This window comes from Camelus bactrianus, chromosome 32 (assembly GCF_048773025.1).
Source record: "Camelus bactrianus isolate YW-2024 breed Bactrian camel chromosome 32, ASM4877302v1, whole genome shotgun sequence".
NCBI classification, from domain to species: domain Eukaryota; kingdom Metazoa; phylum Chordata; class Mammalia; order Artiodactyla; family Camelidae; genus Camelus; species Camelus bactrianus.
The window spans coordinates 11,940,481-11,955,000 of NC_133570.1; the positions used below are offsets into that span (position 1 = coordinate 11,940,481).

The 14,520-nt window shown below is 46.9% G+C and overlaps 1 protein-coding gene across 1 annotated transcript in view; it reads left to right on the forward strand.

Moving 5' to 3' along the window:
• Window positions 1–14,520, forward strand: part of SPRING1 (SREBF pathway regulator in golgi 1) — a 317,312-nt gene that overhangs the window by 64,886 nt on the left and 237,906 nt on the right. The window contains exon 5 of the transcript XR_012503697.1: window positions 1,642–1,760. The gene's annotated coding sequence lies outside the window, so the exon portion shown is untranslated. The remainder of the gene's footprint in view (window positions 1–1,641; window positions 1,761–14,520) is intronic.

A 14,520-nucleotide genomic window follows, 5' to 3' on the forward strand; every position in this document is an offset into this window, starting at 1 on the left:
TTACAAGTGTACAATTGATTTAAAGTGCGCTGATTACATTCATAATGGTGTGCAACCATCCCCAGAGTCTACCTCCCAATCTTTTCCATCACTCCTAAGGGAAACCCTATATCCAGGAAGCAGCAACTCCCTCTGCCTCCTGCCCTCGCCCCTGGTAATCTCCACTGTGCTTTCCGCCTCTGTGAACTTGCTGAGTCCAGATAATACATACGAGTGGAGTCATACAATATCTGTTCATTGTGTCTGGCTTCTTTCACTTCACATAATGTATTCAAGCTTCCTCCACGTTGCAGCGTGTATCGGTACTTTATTCCTTTTCCTGGCTGGATAATGTCCCATTGCAAGGACATACCACATCTTGTCTACCCATTCATCTGTTGATGGCCATTTGGGTTGCTTCCCCTTTGTGGCTACTGTGAATATCCGTGTCTCTCATAGGCATTTGCAGATTGCCCACAACCCTTAGCACAATGTCCTAACTCCTCAGCAGGACACTCACCGTGAGGCCCCTTCTGCTCCCCTGGCCGCGACGTGTGGCCGCCCATGGCCTGGCCACGCAGAACTGCTTCCCATCCCTGGAACGAGTCTGATTATGGCTCCGCTCCTGTGTCTTTGCCCTGGTGCGCCCTTGGCTTGGAGTGCTTTCTTCCGTCCCTTTGTCCTCTGGCTACCTCTTAGGTGTCCCTCGAGACTGGGATGAAGTGTTGCCTTTGCTGGGAAGGGTTCTCTAGCTGGCATGCCTCGCTGGCTTAGGTGGAGTAGCCAGGCAGAGGTGAGGGGTGGACCCGGGAACCCAGGCCCTGGTGAACAGGGTGGGTGGTGGAGGGTACGGTGCAGTGAGGCACGGTGGCCTCGTGAATGGTGTTGGGGTGGCAGGGACAGTTTTACTAGGTGGCTTTCTGGCTTTAATGGGACAGATGGGCTAAACACAGCCCAGGTCTGCCGGTTCCTATTGTGTTCCGGAAGCTCTCTCTGCTTTTCTCTGTCACAGCTCTCGTCACTGTGTCACAGTCTGCTAATCCGACTGTCTCCTCTAGTAGACAGAGCCTACCCCCCATACTGAAAACAGTACACTTCCTAAGGAAATGAGGCCTACTCTTATTTATTGAGCCTGTCAGACTGAGTCTTTCTTAAAAAATAGCTTTATGGAGGTATAATTTACCCATGTAAAGTGTCCAGATCATTGGTTTCTAGTTTATTCACAAAGTTGTGCAACTCCCCCCAAAGAATCACACACCAGTTGGCAGTCACTTCGCATGCCCCTACCCCTGCCCTGCCCTAGGCAGCCACTTCTCTCCTTTCTCAGACTGAGTCATAAATACTCCGAGCAGTGGACACCCTTCCTCCCCTTGGCATGCCAGGTTTGAACATCTGCATTAGTGAGAAGATTTTTCCAGGCAGAGGATGAGACAGAGGAAGGAAGGAAGGGGCAGACGCTCTGCGGCAGAGAGGCAGCCGACATGCACGAAACTGGGCCCGTCTGGCTTGGGAAATTCTTAGAAGAAAAGAAGGATGAAAATGCAGAGAGAGCCAGAACGTATTCCTTTGGGAAACTTGGCAGGGTTCTTTTGTTTCAAAAGATGTCCTGGAAATTAGATGGCTAGGAATATTGTTGGGATGACTGTTCCCGTTTGATTACAGGGGCTGCTGACCAGCTGCAGCAGAAGTTCTGCTGCGTCATCGGTCCCCTGACATTTTAAAAGAAAGCGATGAGCATTATCCAAGGTCCTCTTTCCATCCCCTGTTGCTGTGCGTGTGAGGTAAGTGATCTGCCCATTGGAATTTAGTTTAATAGGCTCCTGAACGTGTAAACATGTCTGCTGAGTATAAATATTGTATCGAAGTGCAGATTTCCATCTTTTCCCACTACGTTCAATTAGAAAGAAAGAAAGAAAAAAAACCCAGCAGGTTGAGTTAGAGGACTTCTCTCCCCTCTGCTGGATAGAGCAGGGCACTCAGGCTTTCTGTGGGGGGCGAATAATGGCCCCCCCAGCATGTTCACAGCCCAATCCCCGGAACCAGTCAACATGCTACCTTAGATGGCAGAAGGGACTTTGCGGATGTGGTTAAGAATCTGGAGATGGGAGGATTAGGGTGGATTATTGAAGTGGGCGCCATGTCATCACAAGGGTTCTTATGGGTCAGAGTCACAGAAGGTGTGAACACGGAAGTGGAGGTGGGAGTGACATGGGGCCAGGATCCAAGGAACAAGAGTGGCCCGTAGAAGCCAGAAAAGGTAAGAAAACGGATTCTCCCCAGGAGCCTCCAACAGGAAGGCCGCCCTGCCCACCCTCTTCAGACATGTGACCTCTAGAATGGCGAGAGACAATACGTCTGTGTTGCTTTAAGCCACTCAGTGTGCAGTCATCTGCTGCAGCAGCCCTAGGAAGCTCATCCAGGTTCCTCCCTTCAGTCTGAGTTTTACTCTAAGACGAGGGCTTTTCCCTATTGTGATGGCAGCTCAGAGTTACTAGTGCACATGACGTGCCGGGAACGGTGCCAGGCCTGGGACAGACACTCTCATTGCATCCTCCCAGCGACGCTACTAGACAGGCACCATCTCTACCCTTATTCTGTGTATGTGCGACCGTGTACACGTTTATATGGTACATACGTGTGCATACGTGTGGGTCCAGAACCAACAGGTCGGCAGGGTCATGTTCCCTCCAGAGGTTCTACCGGGAATCCATTCCTTGCCTCCTCCAGTGTCTCGTGGCCACCGGCACTCCTTGGCTTGTGTCCTCATCACTTCTGTCTCTGCCTCCGTCTTCATGTCTCTTTCTCTCCTCTGCGTGTCAGTGTCAAATCTCCCTCTGCCTCTCTCTTCTACATGCACGTGACTGTATTTAGGGTCTGCCCGGACAATCCAGGCTGACCTTCCCATCTCCAGATCCTCGGCTTAATCACATCATTTGCCGTATGAGTTACTGTTCACAGGTTCTGGGAATTAGGAAGTAAATATATATCCTCAGAGGGCTCAATGGATTTGCCTGTTCTGGGCATTTCTTATCAACGGATGGATACAGTATTTGGCCTTTTGTGTCCGACTTATTTGACTTCGCATAATGTTTTCAAGGTTCTTCCCCTCGGAGGGCCCTTTTTCAGCGTACCACAAGGGGATAGGCACTTTATACATTTCCACCTCTCATATCAAGCCTCAAAGGCAGCTATGACATTTGAAGTTATACAGATGAGGAGCTTGAGGCTCAGGGAGGTTTACTCTCTTGGCTGTACTTCTTATGCACCTGCTAAGGATGTTCATGGGAGAAGTACTGGACCAGGCTGGACCAGCCCATGTGACTGCAGGGAGTTCACTTAGTTTCTCAGATACTTCAGTGTCTGAGTTTTTAATCTGTAAAATGAGAATCACAAAATCCTCTTACTGATCTAAGTCAGATGAAATTAGGGAATTTTTTTGGTGAAAATTCTTTGAAAAATATTGTTATGTAGATGGAAGGGGTTATTTTTGGTCTCGAGTGGGTTCAAAAGAAAGTCTGCATATGAAAGAAGAGATGACTTAACTGAGTACCATGAATTAAATGCTGAAATATTCATAGTAATCAACACCTTGGCTTGGAGTGCTGAGTCTTCACTTCAGATGCTGAATAAGGTTCCAATGTAGATACTTTAAAAAATCTTCCGTGTTGGAGGAATGATACCTGGAGGCCACTTCCAGGGAAGGACAAGAAGAAACGCTGAATTGTTTCCAGTTGAGGTGGGAAGGGAAGGGAAGTTTTATGCCTTACGGTGATGAGCATTCTCTTCATGCTTCTGGGCATTCGTAATCAGTGTGTTAGAATTTGTTGCAATCACACCACGTTAACTTTCCATGGTTTCTGTCATCTGGGTAATAGAGCATGGATGATGGGAGAAGAATGTGAGTGGGAGGTTGCCTAGGTGAGCAGTAACATGACCCCAAGGAGAGAAAGTAGGGCACAGTGAAGAACGTTTAGGAAGAACCTAGACGTCTTTATCAAAACTGATTTTTGACTGGACAGGCCTCTACTCTGCATTCATGCCCTGTTTATAAATCTAGACTGGATGTGCAAAATGTGTCCACTCAGAATAGAGCCCAGCCAGTGCCGTGGCAGACATCACTAACCAGTCATGGCAAACCAGCGCTCCAGGCAGCCCCTCCCAGTCCGGGAACCCTATCTCTCACCTCTGTACTGGGTGATAAGCCTAGAGCATTAATTTTAATGCATTAATTAACTTACCTAATTCAGAAGACTCTTTGACCCTGTTGTTCATACCGAGGCTTAAGCTGCTCATTGACTATTTTAGTAAAACCTAGTTTCTTTGCAACCCAGTAGTACAAGAGGTCCTAGATTTCTTGCTGACTGTCAGCTGGCAGCCACTGGCAGCTCTGAGAGGCTGCCCACATTCCTTGCCACGTGGCCCTCTCCATCTTTAAGCCAGCAGTGGCATATAAAATACTCATTCTTTGAGTCTCTGACATTTAGATTCAGCTTTATAGGGCTCATGTGAGTAGGTGAGTCCCACCTGGATAATCTTACTTCTGCAGAATCCCTTCTTAGCAGTACCTAGGTTAGTGTTTGAAGAACTGGGAAAGGTGTATGAACAGCAAGAGCTGGGCGTCTCGAGGGACCGTCTCAGAATTCTGCTTCCCACAAGGCTTTTGACACAGACACTAAAATGGGTCTTTTGTTGACCAGGTGTCAAAATGTTTTAATGCACCAGCCGTGCAGCAAGTTCCAGCTTTACAGCTGACGTTGGCCAACAGCCGTTTTCAAGTATGATATGACGATACTCTGCAAATTCGTTGATACTGTCTCTACTGACTCTTGTTGATTATTGAATTGATGGCTCCTGTTGGCTTCAGGGGCTCTTGGCATGGGGACTAGGACCTAGCTGAACCTTGACAAAGTGATAAATAGCACGTTTATGTCTTCGCTTGATTCTGTGGCTCTTTTGAAAGGAATGCCCTTCTGATGTGCCCAATAAAAGCCTCTTTGATGTGCCAAATGTGGACAGTTGAACTTTAAAGGAATTTTAAGCACAGATAATTAGTATCTGCCCTTATTGATGTAAGCCCCACTTTATTTTTGTTCCTTCTGGTGGACATTAGATTTAGGAAACGCTCCTCACTCTTGGCAGTGTCATTTCCCTCCCATGTATAAGAGTCTAGCTCTCACATTCTGAAACAGGAATAAATTGCCTCTTGTTTTAGTAAGTAAAATAAACCACAGCGAGCACATGTGAAAGTAGAAATGACTTTGAAAGAAAAAGCCAGAGGGAACAGAGGTCAAGTCAGAAGTGACTAGAAATTTATATTTCTTTCTTTTCACACTGTTGAAATGCAGTAGATTTTGACTAGTCTAAAAACAGCATTTTTCTGGCATGTGTTATTGGGACACTAGTTTCATAAGATGAATAATAGATGTTAAGTAGAAAAGGGTTCTGTGGTCAAACAGTTTTTGCCATTAGACTGTATTAAAATTTCCGAGGGAGAGATACAGTATGTTGTGATTTCCAGTCTTAGAGGTTGAATGCTCATTTTGGTTTTCCATTTAAGAAATATTCATGAGATTAGAACTTCAAGGAACACGCTTTGGGAAGGACTGTGTTGAACGAATTCTCTGACTTGGAAAGCAGGTCTATGTGTGTTGGCATCTTGGTGGCACCAACCTAGAAATGGACACGTCTTCACGTTTGGGTCCCAAGTACATGTGTCTGGGTCATAGAGGTCCACATTTGGGTCACAAAGATAGATAACATTTTTGCTGCCTCAGATAAATTTCTCAGTGTGATTATTTCCTAATCTTTTCATAGTCTATTAATACCATTTTCAGTCTGGCCTCAGACACATCAGTAACAATTTTTTGTGTGTGGAGCGGGAGTAATTAGGTTTGTTTGTTTGTTTATTTGTTTATTTATTAATAGAAGTACTGGGGATTGAATCCAGGACTTTGTGCATGCTAGGCACGCACTCTACCATAGAGCTATACCTTCCCCCTACATCAGTAACAATTTTATATCTAGTGAATAGAGAAGAGAAGGAAATTAACATTTATTGATTATCCCCAGTGGGATGGGTGCTTTGTACACTTTATCCAACTTAAGCTTCACCATAACCCTGCTGAGGTGAGTGTTACTACCTTTAGTTCATAAATGAGGACCCTGAAAGTCAGAGAGGGTAAGCAGCTTGCCTAAGGTTACACAGCGTAGAAGTAGCAGAGGCATTCATATCCAGGATCCCGGATCATCTGACTCCAAAGCCCCGGCTCTTCGTAATACGCCCCCTGCTTCTCTGCCCTTGTTGCTGATCTCTTTTAATTTACGCTGTAAGTGAGCTTACAGAAAGCTGGGTATAGACCGAACATTCCAAATCGAGTTGTATTTTCCCACCGATCAGCATTGTAATTTCAGCGCTGCTTCACCTGCAGCCACCAGTGGTTTTGGACATTTGCATTCTCAGTTTCCCCTTCCCTTCCCTATTCTCTATCAAGTGATTAATGGTCTGAAAAATAAACTTTTATAATGCACTAGGGGAAGCAAATTCTGATTTTATTGATTTTCCATACTTCCATGCTACTTGAAGAGAAGTGTATCTTCTGATTTATTTGCGTTGTTATAGAGAGCTTATAGCTGGACAGACTTGGGCTCAGCTCATTTGACCTTTGGCAAAGGACTCCACTTCTGTGCCCATTTCCTCAGTCTGTAAAATGGGAATAATTCCCTCTCGGAGGCTAGTTGAGGACTGGGATTGTGAAACAGGACAGGAATTTAAAGCGCTTCCATAGGAGTGCTTAGAAAAATGTTAACTTCTCTTCTTCGTTAACATCGGGGCTTAAAGTTGGCGATAAAGATGAAAAACAGGAAAAAGAAACGTCGGGACACCATTTAAGGGCTCTGAAAATAGTTCCGAAGAAGCTCGCGCCTGTCCCCTCATTGCTGTTACGGGTTTTGCTACTAGTTCATTTATGGCCAGTCGGTACCAATGCCGGGTATACTTGAAAATTCAAGTAAACACGGACATACATTAATATTAACCAAAGAGCAAATATTTGTGAAACTCCCTTGGCCTGCATGTTTACCTTCGTTCCGAGAAACATAGTTAGCAGAAGTAGCATCAAACAAGAAGGCTATTCCTGTCACCAGGGAAAGGTATGTCCCCTGCTTGCCGCATTGGGCTACCCTGTCCTACACTGGGGAAGATTCACTGGTGTTTAGACATAACGTAGTTTTACTTAAACATACGTCATTTTAAAACGCTCTTATCTTGATATATCCACAGAGCTGTAGAGCATAGCGCCTTGCCTGTGCTGAGATTGTTTCGTTGAATTAATGAAGATTTATGGACACATGAAAAAAAAAGATTTACGGAAACATGCGAAATTCCATTTCCCTCCATACTTAACTCCCAACGAGATGAACTGGTTTTGTTTTGTGTCTGGAAATAGTTCGGCTCCTGGAAAATATTTTCCCAAGGAGCACAGTGGAAGATAAAGTAGCCTGACTTTGCTCAAAATAAAAACCTACGCCAATATTTGTCACCCAGACTCACCAGCTCTGACCTTCAGCTGTTTGAGACAGACTTTCATGGCTCAGCAGAGAGAGCAGCAAGGCGTCTCACTTCTGCCTGAAATCTTAAGTTGACTCTAGACCCCGCCGCACACACACACACACACACACACATATACCACATGTAGTTCTGTTCTGAATCATCAGCTGTCCAGGCCACTCACACTTCCTTCTGCAGGGTTACTAACGAGTGCTGAAGCAACCGGGAAAACGCGCCGCCTTTCCACTTTGTTAATTGATTTCATACCCATTGTGTACACACTGCGTAACCCACCACACTCTGCCCTGCAAGGCTGCTTCAGAGCGGCTTCTAATTACTGACCTGGGCCATTTCGCTTCTCGCAGACTGCGGCGGCAAGGTTTTCCAAACATGCATCTTGTTGCTCTTGAGTCCTCTGGTGTTTGTCTTCTGGATCGTATAGATTAACCCCGCTCACAGCAAATTCCGCTCAGCGCCCGGGTGCAGCCAGTCTGACCACTGACCTGCACAGCCTCAGAGGGAGCGCTTTGCAGAAAGCCCACTGAGACAGTGACAATGGGGCCTCCCCATCGTCACTCAGTTTCAATGGACTGTCCTCAGTTTTCATCTTTGGAGGAGTCAGTGGGTTGGGCTGGGCGGATCAGGGAGGTTGGCGATGGGGAAGAGGCAGTCTCCCTTTTTGCCAACAGAGGATTTAAAAATTGTGTCTCAAGAAAATCGTTGCAAACCAGAGACCACGGGAATGTTACACAGACACGCAAGGAGGATGTTACTGTTTCTGTTTGCTGCTTGGGATAAGGTGATGAGTGATTTTTTTTTTTTAAACGGAGGGGGCAAGGGGAGACCAGTAGAAGCTGAGACACAGAGCGTGTTCTCCAAGGCTCTCGCTGATCATGGGGGTCCCTCACGCTTGGGACGGCTTCACTTCTTTCTTAGGCCTAGTGCAGCTGTGGCCTTATGCTCTCCTCCCTTCGCACTGGATGAGCACAAAAGCTCAAATATCCTACCACAGTGCTTTTGCCTTGTCCCTGGCATTTCTCTGTTGAACACGACTCCAGTTCTTTTTTTCTTTAAATTATTTGTCTTACTATTATATTTAGTTGTGGTAGATATGCATACGTAAAATTTACCATTCTAACCCCCTTTAAGTGTACAGTTTGGTGGCCTTAAGGACATTCACATTAGTGTGACCATCACCACCAGCCATTCACAGAACCCTTTGCATCTTGCAAAACTGAAACTCCATACCCATTAAATACTAACTCCCCTTTCCCGACGCCCTCCAGCCCCTGGTAACCACCATTCCACTTTCTCTCTCTGTGAGTTTGACGACTCTAGGTACCTCCTATAAATGGAATCATAAAGTATTTGTCCTTTTGTGACTGGCTTATTTCACTTAACATAATGTCCTCAAGGTTCAGCCACGTTATAGCATGTGTCAGGATTTCCTTCCTTTTTAGTGGCTGGATAATATTCCGTTGTAGGGATAGACCACATTTTATCTATCCATTCATCTGGTGATGGACACTTGGGTTACTTCCACCTTTTGGTAATTGTGAAGAGTGCTGCTGTGAACACGGGTTAGCCCAGTTCCTTTATTAAAATCTAGCCCTCAGCTATTTCCTTGACCTCCCGTGGTGAGCTAGTCCTCAGGAGAATGATGGGGTGAACACAACCCAGGTATGCAAAGCCAGAGACTTAGAAGATGTGCGTTATGTCCTATTGTCCAACTTGGGACACACAAGCAAGAGCATCTTGTAAGAAGAGGCTTACATAGTGGTGACCATACATCTCCATTTGCCCAGGATAGTCCCAGTTTACATCTCTTGTCCCAGTGTAATTATTCCTGGTACACCATTTCACTCTCAAAAGGATGCTGGTTTGGACAAGAAGTTATATTGTCGCCTTGTTTATGGAGAAAGTTGTAAACTGGTGTCATCTGAGGAGGTAAAACTGAAGGAGTGAGGTGGTACCTCCTGGGGAGACTTTGGAGGGTGATTTGGGATCCCCAAAACCACAGCCAAATGTGTAGCCATCGGAGTTTGAGGAGAATCAAGGGATGAGGAGTGGGATGTAGGCTGGATGCTGAATGCAGTGTCACTGGTTAGTCTCAGGTAGTGGTCCTCAACGGAGGGAGCTTTTGCCTCCTGGGGGCACATGGTGATGTCTGGAGATATGTTTGATTGTTACAACTTGGTTGGAGATGCTGCAGGCATCTAATGGGTAGGGGCCAGTGCTGTTAAACATCCTGCAATGTGCAGCGCACCCCCCAGTACAAAGAATTACCTGGTCTTAAATGTCATAGTGCCATGGATGAGAAACTCTGGCTTAAGAGATGCAAGGAAGAAGAGAAGAGGAGGGAAAAGACATGGATGTTGACCCAGAGAAGAGGGGATGGGGGGAAAGAAAGAGCGGTGAATCCTTACACCGCAGGGAGTGCAGACACACCTGCATCCTGGGGGTCAGGAAATGAATGGGCCCTGTTCTCCTGCCTCTTCAGTGAGCCCAGTCTCCTTCCCATGGCTGAGAGTGACTTCATAAGGTGCTTCGAGAAGTCGAACATGCTTGACCTTCGTGGCCTGTGACCACCGCTAGGTCACCCACCAGCATATGTTCGAGCCTTCTGAGCCTAACACAGAGGGGCGGGAGGTGAGAGTGGGGAGACGGTGTGACTGTGGTCCCCAAATGCATCTCCTCCTGACACTACCGACTCTCACTCCACTGACTCCCAAGAGACTCCCTGGGCTTCAGATCATCAATTGACGTTTCCAGGACATCCAGATGATGCATGGTTTTTGCAAGTTCTATTTTCTGCATTCTAAGGAGTTCCGGGTTAGTGACAGAATACAGAGGAGAGCCAGCGCCCGTCCTCTTGCGTCCTGTTTGTAATTTTGTGTATTTTCCTGTGCGTGCCCATCAGAACACCAATGACATAATCGTCTTGGTTTCAAGTGCTCACCTGCCTGGCCTGAGCCGATTTTGCAAACGCTGTCAGCTTCTTATAAATATTCATTAACTATGAGATCAGATGAAGCTGTGGAATTCAGCAGAAGGATTGTTATTAACACAAACCACAGCCTCGTCCCCTCCTGAGGAGACCCTGGGACTTCCAATAGGAGCAGGGAAGGCACGGGATCACATGTCAAGAGTTTAGACTAAGAAATCAGACTGAGCCCAGCTGAAATCAGGACACGAGAAGATGTGCCAGATGTTAACTTCAGGGAGAAACACACGCTGGGTGACAAATGTGCTGTTCCTCTAGGCCTCGCTGCCCTCATTTCCTCTATCATAGTAGTTACCCTAAGTGCAGCAGGGACTGGTGACAAATTTTTATGCCAATAGAATATTTGCAAGCCACTTTTTTTTTTTTTTAATTTGGTAAGCCTACCTAGAAGGCTGGCATACATACTGATGAGCTGGAAAATCAAAATGACCACAGAATTCACCTTCCAACAGGGACGAGGTGAATACCAAGGATGACTTTCATCAGTCCACAGATCACACGTGAACAGCCTCTGCTGTTGGGGTTTATCGGTCCTCGTGTAGGTCGTTGGGTTCTGGAGAGGGGAGGGGTGGGCTGCCTCCGTCACAGACCAAATAGATGGCTAGCCCGGTGCTAGTTAACCTCTCTTTAACTGATAATTAATTTTAAAACCTATTTACTCTCCTTGGAACAGCTGAGACTTTAAAGAGACCACTGTGAAAACAAACAGAGAATAAAGTCATCTCTCAGGAAATGAAGGGAGCCTCTCGGGGAATGAGAGAGAGCAGATCTGTCGGGACGAGCTGATTTATTATAGGAGTCTGAGCGTTCATAGAGGTGACAGATCCGAGTCATAGGGCAATAACTGCTGCCTTCTAAGTGTGCTGTTTCTTTACAGCCCTGTCCCCGCTCCCTGGTAGGATGACCAGCTGTCTGTGTGTGCCGGGGACTGAGGGTTTCCTGGGGCGTGGGATTTTCAGTGCTAAAAGGGGGAGAGCCCAGTGTCCTATCTGGGCGAGCCCTAAACCCTCTAGATTGATTCTTTCCACTTCCTGCCTCCTTTGGGCTCCAGGTATTTGCCTCAGTCTCCCCTCAACTCTCTTTGGCAGTGCCCTCCACCCCCCCCCCCCGCACCCCGCCCATCTTTTAGCCTCAGGGCTCCGTAGAACTTCCAGAATGGCAAGGTTGCCACGTTGATGGATGTCCAGAGTGACTTACCAAATGCATTCCCTAGGTTGCTTGTTCGACAATAGGTATATTATTTTTCCCCCTGCGATAAAAGCACCTAGAACATCCTCACTAACAAAGAATACCAACAAACTCAGAAAGTACGGAAAAATATAAAGAGACTATAAATAATATGGAGACTATAAATAGGAAGAGCAAAACAGAGAATCTTAGCTCTCAGGGAAAACACTGTCTGTGTCTTTGTGCAGACCGCTTTGTTAATCTTTAAAATAAGGAAGTCACAGATCTTCTGGTCAACGTCCAGTTTCATTCATTCACTCTCTGTGGACTTGGCGAAAATATGACTGTGGTCTCCACTGTCTCTGCATCTTGGTTATTCTAGATACTCAGAAGAGAGCCAGACATGGAGATGCTGCTGTTCATCACATAATGCTAACAGTATATTGTGACATCACAGCATAACAAATGATAGACAGCAACGTGATGATCATGACAAAGTGGGATTTTCTACCGTTGCTAATGAAAAAGGCACTTTAGCTTGTTCAGAATTCAGTTCAGAAAGTATTTGGGTTGCAGGGGTGTTGAGGGTCAACTAAGAGAATCTTTCCCTGAATGTGTGAATTTGACGGTGCTGAGGGTGTGACATGAGATGTCTCGGAGAGCTCTCCTTGGCCGAAGTCTAGGCCTGTTGACCAGGGCACTTACTTCCACAGGGTTTACGTTGGTAAGCTCAACTCTTTTTTTCTCCCCCGGGGGATCTCTGAGTTTCACAGGAGAGTCTATGAATCAGCACACAGTAAAAGATCCGTGACTCTGAGTTTGGAACCCCAGTTCCCTTGTGAGATATGAATGTCAGACTACTCACCAGAGTCAGGCCGGGGGGCGGGTAAAACACCTGCATGCTCGTGAGTGCAAGTGCTTGTTACGTACAGCAGCCCCAGCCAGCTTCTACCCACCTGAAGGACAGAGGCCGAGGACTCGAAGGAATCTGCAGAGATGGCCCTGCTGCTGGACATTACTGGGCTTACGTACTTTTCACTCATTTGTTCACTCATTACTTTTCCTTCCTTCCTTCTTAGGAGACATATCTACTCAAGATTGTGGATTCCCAAGCTAGGCTACCTGGGTACAAACGCCACTCTCCATTTGCTAGCTCTAGCTCTCCATTTACTGTGTCCTTGGGCAAGTTACTCAACCTTTCTGTGCTCAGCTTTCTCAGCTGTCAAATAGGAAGACTGATAGTCCCTACCTCTTAGGGTTGGTGTGAGGTCCAGGATGCCATCTAGTGCATGTTCTGTAAGAGTTCTAGCATATAGGTGCTCAGTCAGTGCTGATTCTTTATAATTCCTTTGTTTGGGATTGCTCTGGGGACTCTGCGTTAATGAGAAAACATGGTCTCTGCCCTCCTGGAATCTGGAATCCAGTGAAAGAGATGGTCAGTAAATAGTAACATGACCATAAACGAGTGAACAAGGGAAATACTGACAGATCAGGGTGGATCCCCTAAAGGAATTAACAGTGTGATCAGATGGAGGATAATGAAGAAGGCGTGTGCGGTGGCTACAGCGTGATCCAGGCCAGCCTTTCCGAAGAGGTGATAGTGACCTGTGATGACACATGGGAAGGACTGAAGGAAACACTTGCCCGGCAGAGGGAATCGCTGGTACCGAGTCCAGAGCTGGGGAGGAACTTGTGTTAGCCAGTGTAGCTGGAGCAGAGCAGGCGAGAGGAGGAGGGTGGGACGGAATGAGGCTGGAGAGCTGAGCCCCTTCACATGGGGCCTTCCGAGGAGGCAAGGGGTGAGATTTGATTTCAGTTTTTAAAAAGCTGGTTTTGACTGCCGACTGGGGAATAGACTGGAGAGGAGTGTCTCAGCCAATTCCTAGGACAAGCAATGGAATCCACTCTGGCTTTTAAGCAGAAAAGAGATTTATTTTTTAAAGGATGTGAGGTCACTCCAGAAGTTATTGGAGAGGACCAGACTTGAAAGGAAGCTTCCAAGAGCAGCCCCCAAGTTTGTTCCTGGGTTTCAGCACCAAAAAAAAAAAAAAAAAAAAAAAAAGCAGCCCCCAAAATGATGCCTGCAGAGGGGCCGACGCAGAAATCCCTGTGCAGCTGAGGCTGAACACCACATGCTCGGAGCCTAGCTTTCCTTACTGCAGCTGCCCCAGCACCAGCATCTCTGCTCCACCTGGCAGCCTCTGGGCCACCGCTGCCCCTCTTCTGGCCACAGGCAGTCGAGAGTCTCTGCCACCTACACCAATGAACACGGACTTTCGAGTCTCACCGCGTGGGGAGCTGCTGATGTGTGGGTTCTGGGTCACACACCCACAGGGGCCTGGAAGTTTGCATTCTGATTTCTAAAACATTGAGGAAGTAGGACTCATGTGATGGGGATTCTTTATTCCAAGAGGGCAGCCAAGAATATGTCATGTTGAAAGCGCGTAACAGTAGCCTACCTCAACAGGGAGGGGTACACGGAGCCAGCTGGGGGGCGGTTACAGTCTCACAGGCAAGAGCTGATGGAGTTCGGACCAGCAGGGTGCCCTGGAGCTAGAGGAGGGGCAGCAGGCGGACTTGGGAAGTCCTTTGGAGGTGGCAGCCGTAGGACTTGTCGATGGCTCAGATGTAGGGGGGACAGGGAGAGAAAAATCGAGGATGACCGACCGCCAAGGTGCCAGCTTCTAGTCTGTAGATATTTTGACTATGGTATTTTTCTAAGCAGAAATAAAGAGAGTGCACTCAACAACAGGACAGAGTTTTGAAGTGAAACAATGGCTGGGAAACTGAGGATGTTACCGGGCCTGTCTACCTAGCAGCGTGT